Genomic DNA, 20,681 nt, shown 5'->3' on the forward strand with positions numbered 1-20,681 from the left:
GCCCATCACTCTCATTGTGAAACCTTCATGCCTCCTACTGCCTCCCTTCAGGGAACCAATGCTGGCAATGTGTGTGGAATGACTCACTGAAACATAAAAATGAACAGATCTTTCTGAGGCTGTCAGCCAACAATGAGAAATTTGGTACAGACCGTCAACCAAATGGAACTTGATTCATCTATATTAGAATGACAGGAATGAGTCAACTCTCAGGAGCATTGAACCTTTCATTTCAATTAGTCCAAATAATGTAAAGCAAATGCTTTTAAACCACTAAAATCCAACAAGCTGCCCACATCTCCCCATAATTACTCCATCTCCACTCTCCTCCACTTTCCATTTTCACAGACACAAGGGATTGCCAAAGTCCAAGGACAGCCTTTGGCTAGAATCATTTTCTCCCTCCTCATATATTGACTGAAGTCTATAGTTGCCAGCATTCTAATTCGATTAGCCAGGATTCTTTCCATAAGGCCACCTTAGGTGAAGAACTCAGAAGATTAAAATTAGGGATCACCCTTAGAATAGAAAAAGATGCGTTTTGGAATAATTCTTTACATCCTGGATAAACATATGAATGCCAAATGTTTATTATCCATTATGTGAAGACATTTGCTCCTTTAAAAAAAAAAAAAGATTTTATTGGGGAAGGGGAACAGGACTTTATTGGGGAACAGTGTGTACTTCCAGGCCTTTTTTCCAAGTCAGGTTGTTGTCCTGTCAAGCTTAGTTGTGGAGTGTGTCATTCAGCTTCAAGTTGTTGTCCTTTCAGTCTTAGTTGTGGAGGGCGCAGCTCAGCTGTTGCTAGTTGCAGGGGGCTCAGTCCACCATCTCTTGCAGGAATCGAACTGGCAACCTTGTGGTTGAAAGGATGCACTCCTACCAACTGAGCCATCCGGGAGCTCAACAGCAGCTCAGCTCAAGGTGCCGTGTTCAATCTTAGTTGCAGGGGGTTGAGTCCACCATCCCTTCCGGGACTCGAGGAGTTGAACCAGCAACCTTGTGGTTGAGAGCCCACTGGCCCATGTGGGAATCGAACCAGCAGCCATAGGAGTTAGGAGCATGGAGCTCTAACCGCCTGAGCCACTGGGCCGGCCCCATTTGCTCCTTTTAATGAATCATAATGTTGAGTTTAAAAGCATGACTTCGAAATCAGACAGACCTGGGTTCAAATTCTGACTCTCTAGCACTTACTAGCTGTGTAGACACAGACCTTTTCTTAAAAACATCTCACCTCATTTCTTTCACCTGTAAAATGGGACTAATATTAGTTTCTAGTTCTTAGGATTTGTAAATAGTGAACAAAATATAAAGCTTTTTAAGTGCTGAGAATAATGTCTGGCACATAAAAAGTGCTCAACACATTTTATATGGTATCATTATTATCCAGGTCATAGACAATTATCTTTTTGTTGTAAGCAAGAGAAAACCAACTGAAGCAGGTTTAAGTAAAAAATGAAACAAAAATGAAATTAATAAAGCAGAAACTTGTAGCCTCACATAATTTATAAGTCTAAGAGGTTTGGCCATAGCTGAGTCCAAACTCTCAACTTGTATCACCAAGAATCTAAGTCCTCTTTAGCAGCTTACTTTTTACTTGGAGAGAGTCCTTTCCCAGCATTTCCAACTCACACTGGGCTTAAATTCTTACCTAACCATCTCTCAACGACTCATTGTGACTCTTGATGATAACCAGGCCTGAGTGACCTCTCCTAGCCCAGAGGCATTGGAATGAAGCAAACCTCACTTGAACTTCGTGGTCTGAGAGTGGGGGAAAATGAGTCCCCAAAATCAAACTGAGCTGCCATTACCAGAAGAAGAAGGAATGGAGCCAGAAAGGCAAAGGTAGCAGGTGATCACTCAAATCCCCAGGGGTTAAAACAGGCTTGACATGTGAAGTCCGAGTCAGCCACGTTTCTTGTGACTCATCATGTAGAAATCAGAACACTGTGAGGATGACCTAAAGAGTCTCCCTTTTCTAAAAGTCATTCTCCATTCTGAATCTTAATACACTGGTCAAGTACATAGTCTTTAGATGTATTTTTAAATTCTTTTCAAGGCAGTTATATATAATGTGATGGACCACCTACGGGGTGGCATTTCCCAGTTTAGTTAAAATCCCTTCTAAATGAATAAAGATTTGAAGAGACAGTTTCCTCTATGGAAGGAACGGTTATAAACTGCATCTCTACACACATTCTTCATTTAATTTTCAAACCTAAGAAGTACGTATCTTTATCACCATTTTACAGAGGAGGAAATTGACACTTGGCAAATCTGTGGGAATTGCTAACGCCATGCAGGTGTAAACATGGCCCAATTGTGTTTCTAATCCAAACTGTCAGACTCCAAAGTTTATAATTTCCCTACAATAATTGGTCACCACTCTTCTCAGAAACAGTCATGAGCAGTCCCTTCCCTTTTTGGCTCCTTGTTCTGTCTCTGAGATACTTTGCAAAGCAGGTAGAATAAACCTGAATAAATCTGAGAGTGTGCACACAAAAGTCATCTTTTTACAAAGACATCAAGTACAGGTGAAAAGCAATTTCACAATAGCTGAGGCTCTGCCACTTCCAACAAACAACCACGCTCTTCAAATTGGAATGTCTCACTCTCCATCTCAGCTCAAAGGCAGATGCTTTTAAAACACTCAGAGGAAAATACTTTCAGCCATTCTGAGTCAAGCGAGTGTGAGAAAGCAGACATTCCCGTTCCACAAGGAGCCTGTTCAATGTTTCCAGCACTCATGTCACTGTGGAAATTCCAACTCTCACACAGCTAGCTTGACAGGGGCAGAGATTTTGCTGAAGGGAGATATGTCATACTGCTAGAATTGTTTTGTAGTTGATGTTGAGTGGTTTTATATTTACTTATTTTCTTTTGAGTTTACAAGCATGGTGGTCATAGGCACCTCTTGAATTGAATACAATTGGGGAAATTTTCCAAAAAAGAGGAGTTTCTTATTCAGAAGATTCTATGTTAGAGATGATAGTTTGTCAGAGACAACTACTTTCCTTGAAATGTGGCTCAAATTATGTTACTTTACTCAGGAGGATTCCCATCACATAATTCCTCATTGTCATCCCTCATTAAAATGTAGGGAGCTTTAAAGCTGGACGTCTTACCTCCAAAAGAACAGAAGAACATTCTGTGTTGCATTACTCATTTTTTTTAGGCTGAGGTGAGGGACCATCTATCCATTTCTTTTTTCACTTCATTTCTAGAGCTCCCAGCTACATGACTCGCCATGACCAGTTTTCCATATGGTGATAGATTTGGTAGAAAGACTGCTGGGCATGGTGAGCCTAATGTTTACCCTGATTGCTTTTTTCCCAGTAAATTTCCAGGGGTTGGAATGGATTGGACCCTGGGGAGTATGCACATGAAAGCTGAGATTAGCAAATAACTGTTCCACAAAAAAAATGCTACAAGCATTTTTTCCTTTAAAATGTGTGCTAGATGGCACAAAGACACACACACACACACACACCCCAGATAGATGGCCTACAAAATCAGAACTAACGGTGAATATAAGAACATTATGAGCCTATAGATTTTTCTCCCAAGCCTGCAACAAACATGAGAACTAAGAATAAATAAAAATTTCCATTCTTTCTTCTTTTCAAAGCAGCCCATGAAGTGTAGAAATTGACTTTTTAAAATTTGTGGTGCCTAGTGCATCACAGTATGTATGTGGCAATTGCTCAGTAAGTAATTGTTAAATGAAAGAATTAGCAATTTACACAACTGTGTAATTCCTTGACATTTGGCAATTTCTTCTGGTATTGCTGTAATGTGTTACAAATGTTTAATGTTTCAGATTTTCATAGTTCTCTCAGAAGATGTCCATGAAACAAGGACTAGAGCTACATAGCTTGACAGTTGATTCCAGGAAGCACCAATAACGGAGAGAGTAAGTGAAATATGGTCAGGAAAAAAGCTAATAAAGGGTGCTTTCATTAACATGTTACCACTGTGGGCAATTAGAGTTCAGTGCCCCTGGGGACGTAGGGGAGGCAGTGTGGCCACAGAGTTCTCAGGTATTTATTCAACTGCTTTCATCCTTTACTGATTACGTCCTGCTCCTGTAAGCATCAACTCCCCAACAATTTTGGTCTGTCCCACCTGTGGGCCTGGCATGCTCCAGTGGCCAGAGAAAGCCCTGGAACAGTTACAGGTTCTTGAACTAGGATGCCATCACAAGTACTAGAATGGAGCATGCAATGTATACCTGCAATGTATGCCATAGTAGACAGCCTCCAAAATGACCCCCAACAGTCCCCACCTCCTGGTATTAATACTCCCAAAATCCTCTTCCCCTAAATGTGGGCTGAATCTAATGATCCACATCTAAGGAATAGAATACGGTGAAAGTGATAGGATGTCACTCCTGGGATTAGGTTACAAAAGGACTGTCTTGTTCTCTTTCTCATGGAAAAGCTAGCAGCCTGGTGATGAGCTGCTCTAGGGAGAGGCCCATGTGACATTTCAAGGAAAGGAGGCCCTCAGACCAGCAGTCCTGCCAACAATCATATGCATGAGTTTGGAAGTGGATCCAGTTTTCAGGTCACTAGAGCTCAGGCTGACAGCTTGATTACAACCGGGGAGGGACCCTGAGCCACAAGCACCCAGTAAGTCACATCCAGATTCCTGTCCTACAGAAATTGTGAGATAATAAGTATTTGTTGGTTTAAGCTGCTCAGTTTTGAGGGTAATTTGTTACACAGCAATATATAATTAATACAGGTACACTATAAAGACCCAAAATGCTTCCACCATTTTCTAATGACAAAGTAAGAGCTTCAGAAGAGATATCAACAACGAGAGCGCACTGCCTTTATCTTTCAAAGACTTTCAGAGAAAGAATTTAAACAGGTCAGTAGGGTGCTTTTTCTATTTTTCAGTTGATTTAATTGGGCCTAACTTACCATCAAGAACAATGGCTCGCTTATTGGACACAGTAACTGAAGTTACAATCTGAACAAATGTATTTGAACTAAAATGTGTTACAGTTAAATGAGACTCAATTACCTTTACACAATTGATTTCTGAATCTTACATTTATTATGTGTTTGTCAAAGCTATTGAGTAAAACCCTGAGCCCTGCTACTCTTCTTGAAATAACTAAAGCTAAGAAAACAGTCATTGAATGACCTGAAACCTGGGTTATACAATATTGAAATGCAGTGTGGGAAATCATAAATCGAGACCATAAGTGATTTGCTTAACTTGGGACCCAGCCATCATATAACACTTCACGCTCATTTCAAACTTGAACATTCTACTTTGTCCTAAAGGGTAGAGTCAGTGAAGTTATTATAGTATGGAATATACCTGTCTTGGTCACCTCCCCTTCACTCCATTGGTAAAGAGATACCCCCATCCTAGGGTTATGGAGATAACCAAATGCATGATTCCAGACACTGAACAGATGCAATTGACAACAGTTTATTAGTAACTATTTTCACACCCTGGGGGAGGAAGACACTACTTGCCACACAGGGCCACATGGGAATTGCTCCTGAGAACATAGTGAATAATCAGAGACCATGGGAGGCAGGCTTTGTAGTATGAATAGGGTTGGGTGAGCCCTGGTTCCTGTGGGAGGATGTAGTTAGCGTGCTTGAGTAATTCCATAAGCTGACGGAAACTGGAACCTGCTACTCAGGGCGAAGGGGAACTGCATTTGACCCATTGGATAAGAAAGCAAGGGGACTTTTCCACAGAGCAAACTGGGAAGGGGACTTACAGTTCACTCTTTTAAGACCGTCCTGAATTTACCAGATACCAAGGAGGCACACGGTGTTCACTTTAAGTCTTACACTACAATACCCTTGGACATTTTCCCACAAAGGACCTAGGCGTCTCTGTTCACAGTTCCTCTTGAGATGTGATGGGAAGAATAAACTGGGTAAGCTGCTAGACTGAAGCAAGATGTGATAAATTTACATGCACTTTTCTTGAAGACAGACCAAATACTAAGTACCAAAGCATGCACGTGTTTCTTTTACAAATTCCCCAAGCAAATCCCTTTTTGGTTTGGAAATTTTGCTTGCTTGATTTTTATGATTTTACAAAAGAAGTTCAAGGTCACAAAGTCATCCCTCAAGGTCAGAGATGATATTAAAGACAATTGTTTGAGGAAGCCTAGGCCTACCACTTCTGCCCTGAAAGTCACAACAAAGGAAGTCACTGTTCACAGTCACCACTGCAGAGTTGCAGGTAATCTCTCTATTGTCTGTCCCCGAATGAGACAGCTGGTGCCACAGACAAATTGGGAAAATAAAGAATTCAGAAAAAGCAGTTCTGGAAAATTGCTGCATATGCGGAGCAGTGGATTTGATAGGAATTAAAGGTATGGAAAATTCTTTTTGGCGAGTCCCTGGCTCTTCTTAGTCCTTTTCACTAACAGAAAGCACCAGGCACAATCTTGCTCCAATTGTACCTAAAGCATCAGGTACATGGGAGGAAGTGTCCTTAATTGGGGTAAATACACCTTGTTTACATGGTCAAGCAGATGGAGACCCTAAAGAGGAAAGGTTGTTTGAAGATCTGACAGCTGGTTAGAGGTTTTAAAAAGGTTCTATTCTCCAGGACATGTGGAAGCATGTTTAGAGGAACAGGCCTTTCAGTGTTGGAGTCAATACAATTAGAACATGAGTCCCAGCTCTCCTGTCCACCAAGAGTACCACAGCTTGGGATTTGAAGTCTCTGAGCCTCAGATTTCTCCTAAGTATGAAATGTTTGACTAAGCACATTGTTTGACACAGAGATTGTGAATATATTCGCATGTATACTTATATGTTTATTTTCATTGAGGTCAATTACAAACAGCCAAATGCCCATAATCAACAAAATCAAATGCCTGGTATATGTTACTCTAAATTCCTGAGCTTTTTCACTGAACACAGAATTTCTCAATTAAGAGAAAACATGCCAGAAACAAAACTTCTTAGACTATTTTAATACCTACAAAGTCAGAGAGAGAGAGAGAGACAGAATCACATCCTGGGAATGTGATTCTGGAAATTAGTACTTTTTTCACCAATAACACTGATACACTTTTTCCATCTCTTTGACGAATACTCACAAGGTGATAAAATGAATACTTATTTTGATTGTAAATGTATCTAGAGATAGAAAGCAAAGGTAGATGGCAGGTTGATGGGTATATAGACAGGTTGTAATAAATCTGGATCATCAGAGTTCAATAGTCTTTTATACATGTAAGAACACTTACAGTTTGCAATGCCTCTGCACAGAATTGTTAAAATTTATTCAGCGTGTAATTGCTGCTTGTCACTACACCTGCTGTGTGCTAGGTACTGTTCTAGATTCCAAGAATATAACAGTAAAAAAAATAAGACAAAACACCCTACCCTCATTCAGTTTAAATCCCAGTGGACAGTTAGAAAGGCCATAAACAAAGGACATAAATGCTGTTATCTAACAGAGGATGGATGATAAGTGCTATGGTGAAATCTGAAGAGAAACATAAGGGGTGCTGAGGGTAGGCATTGCAATTTGAAATATGGTGATATGAGAAGGCTGCTCTGAGATGTCTGTTAAGCAAAAACCTGAATTACTTAAGAGATCAAGGTGTTTTGATTATAGGCAACAACAAGTGCAAAGGTCCTGGGGCAGAAACAAAGTTGTAAACATTATTCATGTATTCCATGAAGACCAAGGAAATCAGTGTGGCTGAGGAAGTGAGCAGAGGAGAGTAATAAGAGAGGCCAGAGATATAAAGCAGGGGTAGATTGTGAGGGATTTACAGGCTATGGTGAAGACCAGCTCCCACCCACAGTGAGATGGGAGGGTTAGGACATAGAAATGGCATGGGCTGATGTAAGTTTTAAAGGATCACTCTGGTTTCTCAGTTGGAAGTAGTCTGGGAGATGCAGGAGAGAGACAATGCAGATTGAGAGATAATGTTGACTAGAACCATGCTGGCTACAGTGGAGCTGGTGTGAAGTTATGTGATTCTGGAAATATTTTAAAGATAAAACCAGCAGTACATACCGAGATGTAGGGAGCTCAAGAAAGAGAAGAGCTGAAGGCAACTCCAAAGTGTTTGACTGGAGCCACTAGAAGGAGGGAGCAATGTTCATAAGAACGATAAGGGGACAAGATTTGCATGAGGTGGAGATGGGGAGTTCGGAGTTTGTGGACATAAGTTTGATATGCCTCTTAAATGATCAAGTAGAGGTTGTAAGAAGACAGTTGTTTAAGGAGTCTGATTTCAGAGAAGCGATCCAGATTGAAAATTTCAGTTGGAGGACCAGGGCATGAGATCTGGGGCTTCCAATGTTTGCGAGGGGTAGGAGAAATAACCAGCACTCACACCACACCTACGCCTTATTTATGGCTCTCTGAGCTTGTATTGTCACCAAAATGTGTTCTCTCCTGAACTACATTTTTCTGCAGTGGGGAGGAGAGGCCGGGTGTAAAGCCTGGCTATTGAAGCATGGTGCTTAGGTACGATAGAGAAAATTTGCTGATACCTCTATGAGTTTTCTGCAGCCTGTGTCCAAGTTACCATTGACTTAGCTCCCCTTAACTTCAGGCATAGCGGAAGGAACGGGACTTGCTTAGGGGGGCTTGGAGACAAGAAGGAAGCTACACTAGTCACACAAGCCCCCATTCTCCCACCCCCGCACTCAGGATAGCTGTTTGAAGCTGGAGTACTTTTCCACTGGAGAAGTGCTTAGAGTGGACATAGTGATCAAAAAAGCTCCTTGAAAGGGGCCTCAGCTGCTCTGGTCTTCTGCCAAAGTCCTGTTCAAGAAGGAGCTGAAAAGCTCCAGACACGGAGGGTGGAACACCTGCAGCAGGAATGTTCTAAGGTCAGGACTTCATCTTTTACACTTCCTCCTCCAGGTCATCTGCATAATAATGGCTCCTGTTTCTCCAGTGCATTTTGGGTGCCAGATGTACAAAACGCCATCTTAGCAATGAGAAAAGAACGCATGGAGAAGTTAGATAACACACCCACAGCCCTTCTGAGCCTGTGCTCTTGACCACTATGACTTTGGCCTTTCTGAGCAGAACCAGCTTTCTCCTGGTATCTCACACGTCTTTATTATCAGAAGAGGCTCATTACTAATGGCTCAGCTCCTCACTGTTTTGTCAGGAGACAAGTTCCAGGGCAGTAAAAGCAAAGCACTCTTCTGGATAAGTCACTTCATCTTTACAAAGCTACCTTTGATGGATAGCAGACTTCGAGTCCCAAATCTGCTCGTATTTTGAACTCAAAACATAGTTAGCATGACTTTGCTTCTTTTCCTCGGAGAGAAAAGCCAGTGTATTTTCTGGAAAGTCCCTCAATTTGGCTTAATACATAGTTCTCCATTTTATCTCAATGCCCCAATGTATATAATTGCTATTGGAAATACAGGAATTCTCCCAAGCAATAGCGTCTGCCATTGGCAGCTGCAGGGCATGAAGAGGTCTCGTGGCTATGTCTCCCCACCTGTTCTGTCACCACCAGGGCCCTGAGCCTCACTGTTCCCACATCCAGAGTAAAAAAGGATTTTTACTCCAAATGGGAACAATGTTACTATATTTATAAATCTGAGAGATTCAGACACATCTGCTGATATTTATACCAATTCTGTTGTGGCTGTAAAATTGCATATGCTATTTTGATGAAACTTAATTTCATTACTAGCTTGAGTAATCATGTGATAATTGCCTGATTTCTAAGTAACTATGCAAAAATGATATATAAGAGTCTTTTTTTAAGGTTTTCTTTCTAGACTCATCACTTTAAATAAAATATTTTACTTTAATAAAATATTATGCAATTTTACCTTTCTAAATGGAAGCCAAAGTAATATCTTTTCAAGCTACTCATGTGTTTATATTTCGAATGGAAAATGGTTGACTTTTTCTTAACAAGGCTGGTCTTCATTGTGTTCCAATCCTTCACTAACTAGTTTGTTCTGTTACATCAGGGAAATGAGTCACATAACTTCTCTGAGCTTTACTCTTCTCATCTAGAAAATGAGTTTTTAAAAAATACCTACCTTCTGTGAGTCTTAGCAATTATATATTTCAGGTGCTTAGGATAATACCTAACATATAAGTGTGTGCTTGATAAATGAAAGCTCTTAACATTTCTATTAGCACTGTCCAAAACAGTTCATTTTCTGTTGTATCCAAACTGCATGAAGTATTGTGAGAGATTTCACTCAATTCATCCCACTGAGGCAATACCTTGTTTTTCTGATTACCCCACAATTCCACCATTAGACTAGAGAATCAGGGCCACCATGTTGCACACCACCACTCCAGGGCACACCATTTACAGTTTAGTCCATATGAATGGCCTCCCTTAGAGTTAAGCATTGCAAAACCCAGAAGAATTTACCTTAGAACTCAACAAACTATGTAGATCTCAATAACCCCTTTTTGCCTTCCAGGCTGACTCTGTCCTGCTGGCAGGGTTTGGGGCCACCTGGAAACAACATGGATTCCAAGTAGTTACTATCCAGGAGATACCTGTTCCCACACCCCACTCACCAAGCTGGGTGTCCTTGGATATGACCTTGGTTGAAATTAGCCTGAGTGTGTTTGACCTACTGGACATCTTCCTTGAGGCCATCTATGGTAGAGGCAAGTCCTGCATCCTACATCTGATTGGTTTTCTCTAGCCCCAGTTCAGCCAAGTCTATCCTACTTTTCAGGTTCAAATACACATCAGAAGTTATCCAGGCCTAACATGTCTTTTGGTTTCAATTTAGGCAAAAGTTTTGAACAGAGAAGAGAGACCTTGAGTTCTAGTCCTAGTTCATCTGCAAATCAAATGGGTGATTTTAGACAAGTGTTATAGATTGCAAAATGATCAAAGTCCTCTTATGTCTGTGTGTTCACTCATTTGCAATGTGACCTTGCATCCCAACACATCAAGAGGTGTAATCTCTTTCTCCACCTCTTGAAGCCAGGTTTGTCTAAATGACATGCTTCAGTCAATGGAACATTAGCAAATACAATATAAACTGAGACTTGAAAAGTACTTACACGTTGGGCCTTGTTGCTGAAACCCATACTACTATATGTGAGCAAGTTCAGGCTAGCCAGCTGGATAATGCTGAATTTAAGCCTATAGGCGGACTATGAATGATGTTCCACTAGGCTAACCAGCTTCCTACAACAAGAAATGTGAATGACGGACCCTGGCAAGATGGTGGAGTAGATAAACACTCTGACTGCGTCCTTCTGTGAACACATTAAAATTACAACTAAATTATAGAACAATCAACCTGGAAAACCACCTGATGTCTAGCTGAGCAGAAGTCCTATAACCAAAAATGTAAAGAAGAAGCAATGTCAAGACCTGTAGAAGAGGCAGAGATGCACAATGTGCCCCAAACTTCCATGTGGTGGTTGAGAATCAGGAGGGATATCTCAGCAATGGAGGTTTCCCCTGGAGGATCAGGGAACCCCAGCCCCCCACAACAGGCTCCCCAGCCCAGAGTACTGGTGTTGGAAAGAGGAGCCCCTATAACATCTAGCTGTGAAAAACAATGGAGATTCTGACCATTTTGGTGGGATAGAAGGATTCAGGAAGCCCAGACATCCTCTTACACAGCCCACACACAGAATCACTAGCTTGCAGGCACTCACCTTAGGCTCCTGCAGAGGGACGGTGACTCAGGGGGCCTCTGAGACACATGGGGACATAGCGGGAGGGCACACTGAGGTGTGTAGCTTCAGAGAGAGGACTGGAGGAGAATCGGCATTTTCTTAGTGAGAGATCTTTGTTCCGTGCAGCCATCAGGTGGGCGCCATCTTGCCTGTGTTGAGCCCACCCCCACAGGCCAAATCTGAATCTGATTGGTCTGGTGAGCTCCACTGCTCCACCCAACTGACTCAGCGGGGACCCTGCCACACTGAACTTGAGTACCTCCAGAGACACTTTCTCATAAACAGCTAGCCCTGCCTACACTGCACTCTGTCTTGGAAAACTATCAAAGCCCACAGGATCCAGGTGGGCAGCTGGTGCCCTCTGTGTGCTCTGAGACTTTTGCTGAGTTGCTCCAGTCTCAGCACTGACAGCAAACCAGAATTTACATTAAACTTCTAACCACAGTTCTTCCCACTCTAGTAATTCCCTGAAACCCTGCCTCACCCAACTCATGTACCGCCTGAGGCTTTATCTGCAGCTGAAACTTAAGGGAGCCAGCAGGTGGTGGCAGGCCTCTGAGTGTCCTGGATTTTTGTGGAGTTTCCCCAGGCCTAGTACTGGTGGAAGCCGACCTTGGTTCACAGTGAGGCCTCTCCCAGGTGCCTCCAGGTTTAGCACAAGCAACAAATAAATGCAGATCACTTTATAACTCCTACAAGGTAGTCCCTAGCCAGTCACAGACATTGGATGACCTGGGCCTGCACCGGAGCCCCTCCCAACAGGACCCAGAGTGAACATACTTAGAAGTTGGCTTCAGACCACAGCAGAACACTGCCAATGAGCCCCACAAACAGCACACCCAAAGGGCAGTCTCAACAGGCATCAGAGCTTATGAAGGAAATTGATATGCAAGTCCAGGAAGTGCAGAGAGTCCCCAAAAGTTTGAACACAAATGGGACCACACCTACATACATTATATTTAGAATGGCAAAGGTTAAAGACAAAGAGAATCCCAAAAGCAATAAGAGAAAGACAACCAGTAACTTATAAGGCAGCCCCCATGAGATTGTCAACTGATTTTTCAACAGAAACTTTGTAGGCCAGGAGGTATTGGTACAAAATATTCAATGTGATGAAAAGCAAGCAAATACAACCAAGAGTACTCTAGCCAGCAAGGGTATCATTTAGAATCAAAGGACAGATAAAGTGCTTTCTAGACAAGAAAAAGCTAAAGGAGTTAATCACCACCAAAACAGTATTTCAAGGAATGTTAGAGCGATTTCTTTAAGATAAAAAATTCTAAAAAGATCAAAATTATGAATAAAATGGCAATATCTACGTATCTATCAACAATTACTTTCAGTGTAAATGGATTAAATGCTCCAATCAAAGACATAGGAGGGCTGAATAGACATGAAAACAAAACCTTTACTTAGGCTGCCTACAAGAGATTCACTTCAGACTGAAAGACACACACAGACAGAAAGTAAAGGGATGGAAAAATATATTTCATGAAAATGGAAATGAAAAAGACAAAAAAAGTTGGAATAGCAATATTTATACCAGACAAAATAAACTTAAACAAAGGCTATAAGAATAGACAATGAAAGACCCAGTAATCCCACTTCAGGGTACTTATCTGAAGAAACCCAAAACGCTACTTCAAGGGGACGCTGTGCATCCATACATTCAATGCAGCATTGTTTACAATGGCCAAGATGTGGAGGCAGCCTGGGTGTCCATCAATAGATGAATGGATAAAAAGAGGTGGCACATATATATATACAATGGAATATTGCTTGGTCATGGAAGAGAATGGGTCCTTGCCATCTGCGGTGACATGACTGGACCTGGAGGGTGTTGTGCTGAGTAGAGTATATCAGACAGAGAAAGACTAATGTGTTGTGCTTTCACTTATATGTGGAATCCAAAAACAAAATTAAGAAACAAAATAAACAAACTCACAGATACACAGAACATTTTGATGGTTGCCAGATATAAGAGGGACTGGTGATGTCAGTGAAAAAAGGGGAATGGATTAAGATGTAAAAATTGGTTATTACAAAGTAGTTATGGGGATGAAAGGTATAGCATAATGAATATAGTCAATAATATTGTAACAACTATGAGTGGTGTCAGATGGGTACTAGATTTGTCAGGGTGATAGATTGCAGGGGGTTGTGGACAGGATGAAAAAGGTGAAGGAATTAAAAAGTACAAATTGGTAGTTACAAAGTAGTCCTGGGGATGTAAACTAAAGCATAGGGAATATATTCAATGATATGGTAATAACTATGTATAGTGCCAGGTGGGTACTAGATTAGTCAGGGGGATCACTTCTTAAATTATGTAAATGTCTATGCTGTACTATGCTGTACACCTGAAAATAATATAAAATAATATTGAATGTCCACTGTAATTGATACATTTAAAAAGGGGAGAAGGGAAAGGGGAATAAGATGTCCAAATTTCCAGATATAAAACAAGTAAGTCATACATAGAGATGTAATGTATAGCATGGGGAATATAGTCCATAATATTGAGATAGTGTGGTACAGTGTCAGATGGTTTCTGGACTTATGGTGATCACTTCTTTAGGTATATAGATATTGAATAACTAAGATGTACCCCTGAAACTAACATAATATTTTATGTTAGCTATATTTTTTGATAAAAATCCTTAAAGAAAGAAAGGAAGGAAGGAAGGAAGGCAGAAAGAAAGAAAGAAAGGTGAATGAGAGTATTGTAGATCATTCAGCCTCAGTTAAGCCAGACCAGAAAACCCACCCAGGCAACCCACAAAGTCATGGGGAAAAAAAAAAAAGAAAAAAAAATATATATATATATGATTGCTGTTTTAAGCCAATAAGGTTGGGGAGGGTTTGTAGGTATCTAAAGCCAACTGATACCATGTGTCAGTTTCTTTCTCTAGTTTCCTTTCCACATCTTGAAAATGATGGCGTTAAACTAGATCAGTGCTGGTAACTACAAGGCAAAGAAACAACCATCCTCCTAACACAAGACCATATGAAGCATCGTTAAGTAATTACAGAACTCTTTCTCATTTAACCCAGAAACAGTGATAGAATGCTTCACATCCCAACACTCTAGTAGCTACGCCCAATCCAAAGTGTCAGCAGTTTGCCAGCTGTGTTCCAAACCAGTAATTCCTATACCCGACCAATTACCAAAATCACCCTGGGAGAGGTATGGACCGTCAGATTGTGTGGTTCCACTTTGTTGAAATCACATTCAATAGGTTTGGGTCAGCTTGGGAATCTAAAGCTTTCCAGTTGATTCTAATAATGAGACAGGTTTGGGAACAGTAGACTGAATGATATGGGTGTTTTCCAACTCTATCCTTTGATTATGCTGAGCAAAATCATTTTCCTTAGTCTTAGATTTGAGTAGATAATAATAATATCTTCTATCCCTAAGTAATTCCATGCAAACATAGGTGTGAATCTTCAAATGAATCACCTACACCACTTTGAACAAACTATTGTTCTCTTCTAATATTCTTAGTTCAGTATGAAATAAACCAGAAAGAGAAGACCCTCTTAGGCATTCAGAAGAAGGAGAGAGAAATGGAGACTCCCAGATTCAGGGGAAGGTAATTTAGCTGGTTTATTTTCTGGAGGTTTAAAACTTGGCTCCTACTCAGAAAGTGTTCATAGTATTGTTAAGACAGTGAATCCATACATGAGCTTCCTAACCTTGTATGTGCGATAGTTGCAGTTACTGTGGGGACAGAGTCCCAGAGAGCAGTTTCCAGGCTCTTGGCCTCACGTGGAAAGGTGCTGGCTCAGGTAGTAGATGGCCATCAACTGTGGCTAATTGACCATTAGCTCTTATCAGTTAGCCAATTAGCCCCTGATATAACTGCCCCAGTTGTGTTGGTTGGTCAGTCGGTTGGTTGGCAGGCAGAGAAGCCGACAGCAGGTTGCAGGTCGCGTGGACCCAGCCTCCAGTGAGACTATAGTGGTATGACTCCCCTATCTATGTCTCCGTGGGTGTTCCTTTTCGGCCTAGCCATATCCTGGGTTCTTATGCGGGGAGCAGGAGCAGAGACCACGCAGGTCGCCTCGCACAACAGTTACCTAAAAACTAGATTAGAATATTTAAGGATAACCCTAAACTGCCAATAATAATAATGATAGCTAATAGTTATCAAGTGCCTACTACATGACAAGCAGTGTGTCAAGACTTTGTTGTATTATCTCAATAACTGCTCTTATTATCCGCATTTAACCGAAAAAGAAAATGTGTTCCAAAGGCAGAAGTAAATTATCTGGGGTCACATACGTAAGTGGCAGAGCCAGGTGGGGTACACATAGAGCTGACTCTTAATCCCACAATCCTCACTAGTGTGCCATATAACCTCTTGACGATACTGTCATGAATGCAAAGGAATATAAGCGAGTTCCCAAAAGACATTCTTCTAAAACCCAGAGACTATGAGAGAATGTTAAATCAAAAACTGTGCAAAGAAAATGAAGTGATGGCTTCTTCCCCTTACATTTTCTCATCAAAACTCACAGTCCCATTATGTTTGTTTCTTTTGTTGTTCCCTTTGTTCCTGTTTCTTCTTAAAAAGAAGTTTTGATTGACAGCTTCTTGGAAGTCACTATAATTTAATCTACTTACCTTCTCTTTAATCACTATACTTTGTTTCCACTCTCAACTATTTCTATACAAAGGGAGAAAAATACCTCTTTTGCTTTTTCTGTATTATTCCTTTTGAAAAATCTTGGAAGACTTTATATGTTTTTCTTTGCTTTTCCAAATCGTAACATTTCCAGGAAGAAAGTCATATATTCAAGAGGATATAAGAAGCAGGGGAGTTTGGCTTCAATTATTTGTTTTCCAGATGAGAATGGAGAAATCACTAAAGGTGGCAGAATACTCTCATTCGTTTGTACATATGAGACATATTTATTGAGCACAATGGGCTTGGCCCTTTGACAGGTTTATTGAAACATTCAGTCTTCTGAAAGAAAGACATAAGTTAGATAAATGTAAGACATAAGTTAGATAAATGTACAGTTGCATTGAGTTGCAGGAGAGCTACAAGGTCCAATAAAAACCTATAATAGGGGAGTTCACCTCATCAGAAAGGCCAGCATAGCTCTTCCTGTGGAAGAGAAATTTGAGTTAAGTGAACCAGAAGAAGAGAGAGAGATTAGGGTCAAGAATGTGCTAGGTAGAGAGAACAGACCAAGCAAGAGACCAGTGGGGAGAAGGATTTAAGAGAAGAACAGCGTGGTCAGAGCAGAAAATGAGGAGTGTGTTGTGTTTGAAGAAGGGGACAGGGAGACAGCCACACTGGACATGCAGATCAGGACAGGGATTATGGATTATATCTCCAGGCAGTGAATGCATTGAAGGATAATAACGGGGTGGGTCATACCAGTTTAGATTGTGAAAAGATCACCTAGTTGCAGTGATTTATAAAACATTTTCCCAGGGAGGCCTGTTTGCTCAGTGGTTAGAGCACAGTGTTCATAACACCAAGGTCACTGGTTTGATTCCTACATGGGCCAGTGAGAAACAACAACTTGAGCTTGGAGCTGAGCTGTGCCTCCTACAACTACTGTGTTTCCCCAAAAATAAGACCAAGCCAGACCACCAGCTCTAATGCATCTTTTGGAGCAAAAATTAATACAAAACCTAGTCTTATCTTATAGTAAATATAATATAGTAAATATAATATTATATTATATAAGAGCCAGGCTTATAGTAAAATAAGACTGGATCTTACATTAATTTTTGCTCCAAAAGACGCATTAGAGCTGATGGTCTGGGTAAATCTTATTTTCAGGGAAACATGGTAGATTGAATAGAGCGACTTGACGTGGAGATGATGGGTCCTAGAAAAACACACTGTTCCCCAATATTCCCCAATTTAAAAAATAATAATAAAAAAAAAAACTTTCACACGGAGAGACCTTCATCCTCTTGACTTTGGCACAACAAGGCAACTCTCACACAACTTTTTTTCCAATGGGCAGAGATCTATGCTTAAGTGGAATGATCTCAGGAACCTTAGTCCACAAAAATTCTTGCTATTGAGTGGAGCAGCGAAGGAATCTCCTGAAATACTGTGTCCTTAACAACAACAACAAAAAGACCTAGCATCCCAAACTCTCAAGAGCTAAACAGACCTTAGTCTGGATTTGTTTTGCAATTTCTGGCAGTCATCAAGGCCCTTTGGGAATCGTTACGATAAGCAGCAGCGGCATCTCTCCATTTAAACAGCTCTTCTAGAGTTTATAAAACACTTTCACAAACATTACTTGAAATTAATAAAAATCAACACTTGTGAGAGCTAATCAAGTCCTCCAAGCTCTCCTCATTTGATCCTTACTGTATCTTGCAGGTAAGTAGGAGAGAGGTATGCTCATTTCAGAGATGAGGAATCTAAAGTATGGAGAGATGCAGTGAATTTTTGAAGATTTCTTGTAAGTGACCAACCTGGGGCTTGGCCGCAAGTCCGCTGACTTCTCGTCTGAAACTTCACAACTGTGTATTTCAGTAGTTGATGGAGTGCCTGAATTTAATTCCTGCCTTTACCATGTACTAACCATGGTAATTTTGACAATTTTTAAAAATTTTCTGAGGTTCAGTTTCCTAAACTATAAATGTAGATGATAATAGAACAACTTAAAAGAGATACAAAATTAAATAAATTAATACACGCAATACACTTAAAACAGCCTAATACATAGTAAAGCCTCAATGAATGTTAGGTATTATTACCATTATTATTATATGTTGCACTATCCTATGTGATTTTGGGTGGGGCAGGGATAAACATAATAAAAGTTATTTTTAAAAACAGCTAAAATGTATTAGACAAATAGTCTTAGTGTTCAAAGTGTTTTAAAACGAGTTAAGCATTATTCTTACTCTCCTTTTTACTGATGAAGAAATTGAAGCACAGAGGTTAAAGTAATTTAACAGGTCAGACAATTAAGGTTGCGAACTCATCCTAGAAAAAGTGCTACATACTTCCTTGCTGAATATCATCACTATGGTCACCTTCGAAGTACTCCTCTTGGGAAGCACCAACGCCAGCGCCTAGTCCACCTTTCAAAGCAATTTTGGAACTCTTTTACTGGAATGGCCATCAGAGCTGTCATTGTATTACCCTTGATGTTCTGACTGTTATCAAAATGTCTTCCTTTCAGTATTTCCTTTATCTTCAGATAAAGAAAGAAGTCATTGGGGGCCAGATCAGGTGAGGAGTGAGGGTGTTCCAATACAGTTATTTGTTTACTGGCTAAAAACTCCGTCACAGACAGTGCCGTGTGAGCTGGTGCATTGTCGTGATGCGAGAGCCATGAACTGTTGGTGAAAAGTTCAGGTTGTCTAACTTTTTTACACAGCCTTTTCAGCACTTCCAAATAGCAAACTTGGTTAATGGTCCAGTTGGTACAAATTCATAATGAATAATCCCTCTGATCCCTCTGATCCCATATTTCCCCGAAAATAAGGCCGAGTCTTATATTAATTTTTGCTCCAAAAAACGCATTAGGGCTTCTGTTCAGGGGATGTCATCCTGAAAAATCATGTTAGGGCTTATTTTCCAGTTAGGTCTTATTTTCAGGGAAACACGGTATCAAAAAGGGTTAGCAACATCATTGCAACAAGTTCATGAACTTAATTGTCACACCTCGTAGGCAGAGCTCCTAAGCTAAAAGGCGGCATGGCCAATATGCAGAGCCAGGTTAAACTGACCTCAAAGGCACAAAGCCTGGAAACGCTAATTCTGCCTGACAGCACTGGGATTTTTTGAGAGGACCACTAAAATGAGAACACCGGTGACAAAAAGAGCAGGAGGGTACCAGGAACTGAAAGCTGGAGATATAGAAGCTTGTTGGAAATGAATTTTCCTCCTGGCTAATTGAGTAGCCTGACCAAGTTCTCAAAACTTTAAGGTCATACATATTTGTAGGGGAAGAAGAGGATGTTAATGAAAGCATAAAATGTCTCTGTCAATGAGAGGTTAGACAGTTTTAGGTGACATGTTCTACAAAGTAAAGCTTAAAAACTAACGTCTAGAAGGCTTTCCAGCCAAGAAAAGCAAAACAGAATGTTTCCGATTGAACATTTAAAGAGTTAATCTGGAATTGATTTTGTCCATTTTCAATCCATATTTTTATATCTTTCCTTCTTTTTAAAAGATTTTTTATTGAAATATAGCTAGCACAATATTATATTAGCCTCAGGTGTACACCTTAGTTATTCAACACCTATATACTTAAAAAAGCAATCACCATGTTAAGTACAGCAACCATCTGATGCTGTACGACACTATCATAATATTGACTATATTCTCCATACTGTACATTACATCCCTGTGACTTATTTTATGCCTGGAAATTTGAACCTTTTAGTCTCCTTCACCTATTCTCCCCTTTAAAAATTTTTTCAACTATAGTTGATATTCAATATTATTTTACATTACTTTCAGCATAGTGTACAGCATAGTGGTTAAACATTTATATAACTTATGTGTATGAAGTGATCCCACCTAGCATGATACATAATTATTACCATATTATTGACTGTATTCCCTATGCTTTACATCCCCATGACTATTTCATCACTACAAATTTGTACTTCTTAATCCCTTTATCTTTTTCACCCTGCCCCTCAAACCACTCCCTTCTGGCAAACTTCCCTGCATCTATGATTCTGTTTCTGTTTTGTTTGTTCATTTTGTTCTTTAGATTCCACATATAAGTGAGACCATATAGTGTTTGTCTTTCTCTGTTTGACTTATTTCACTTAGCATAATATTCTCTTGGTCCATCCCTGTTGTTGCAAATGGAAAGATTTCATTCTTTCTTATGCCCAAGTAATAGTTCATTGTATTTATGTACCACTTCTTCTGTATGCAATCATGTATTGATGGGCACTTGGATTGATTCTGTATCTTTGCTATTTTAAATAAGGCTGCAATGAACATAGGGTGCATATATCTTTTTCAATTAGTGTTTTGGAGTTCTTCAGATAAATACCCAGAAGTGGAATTGCTGAGTTATAA

The sequence above is a fragment of the Rhinolophus hipposideros genome, assembly GCF_964194185.1.
Source record: "Rhinolophus hipposideros genome assembly, chromosome: 14".
In the NCBI taxonomy this organism is placed as follows: Eukaryota; Metazoa; Chordata; class Mammalia; order Chiroptera; family Rhinolophidae; genus Rhinolophus; species Rhinolophus hipposideros.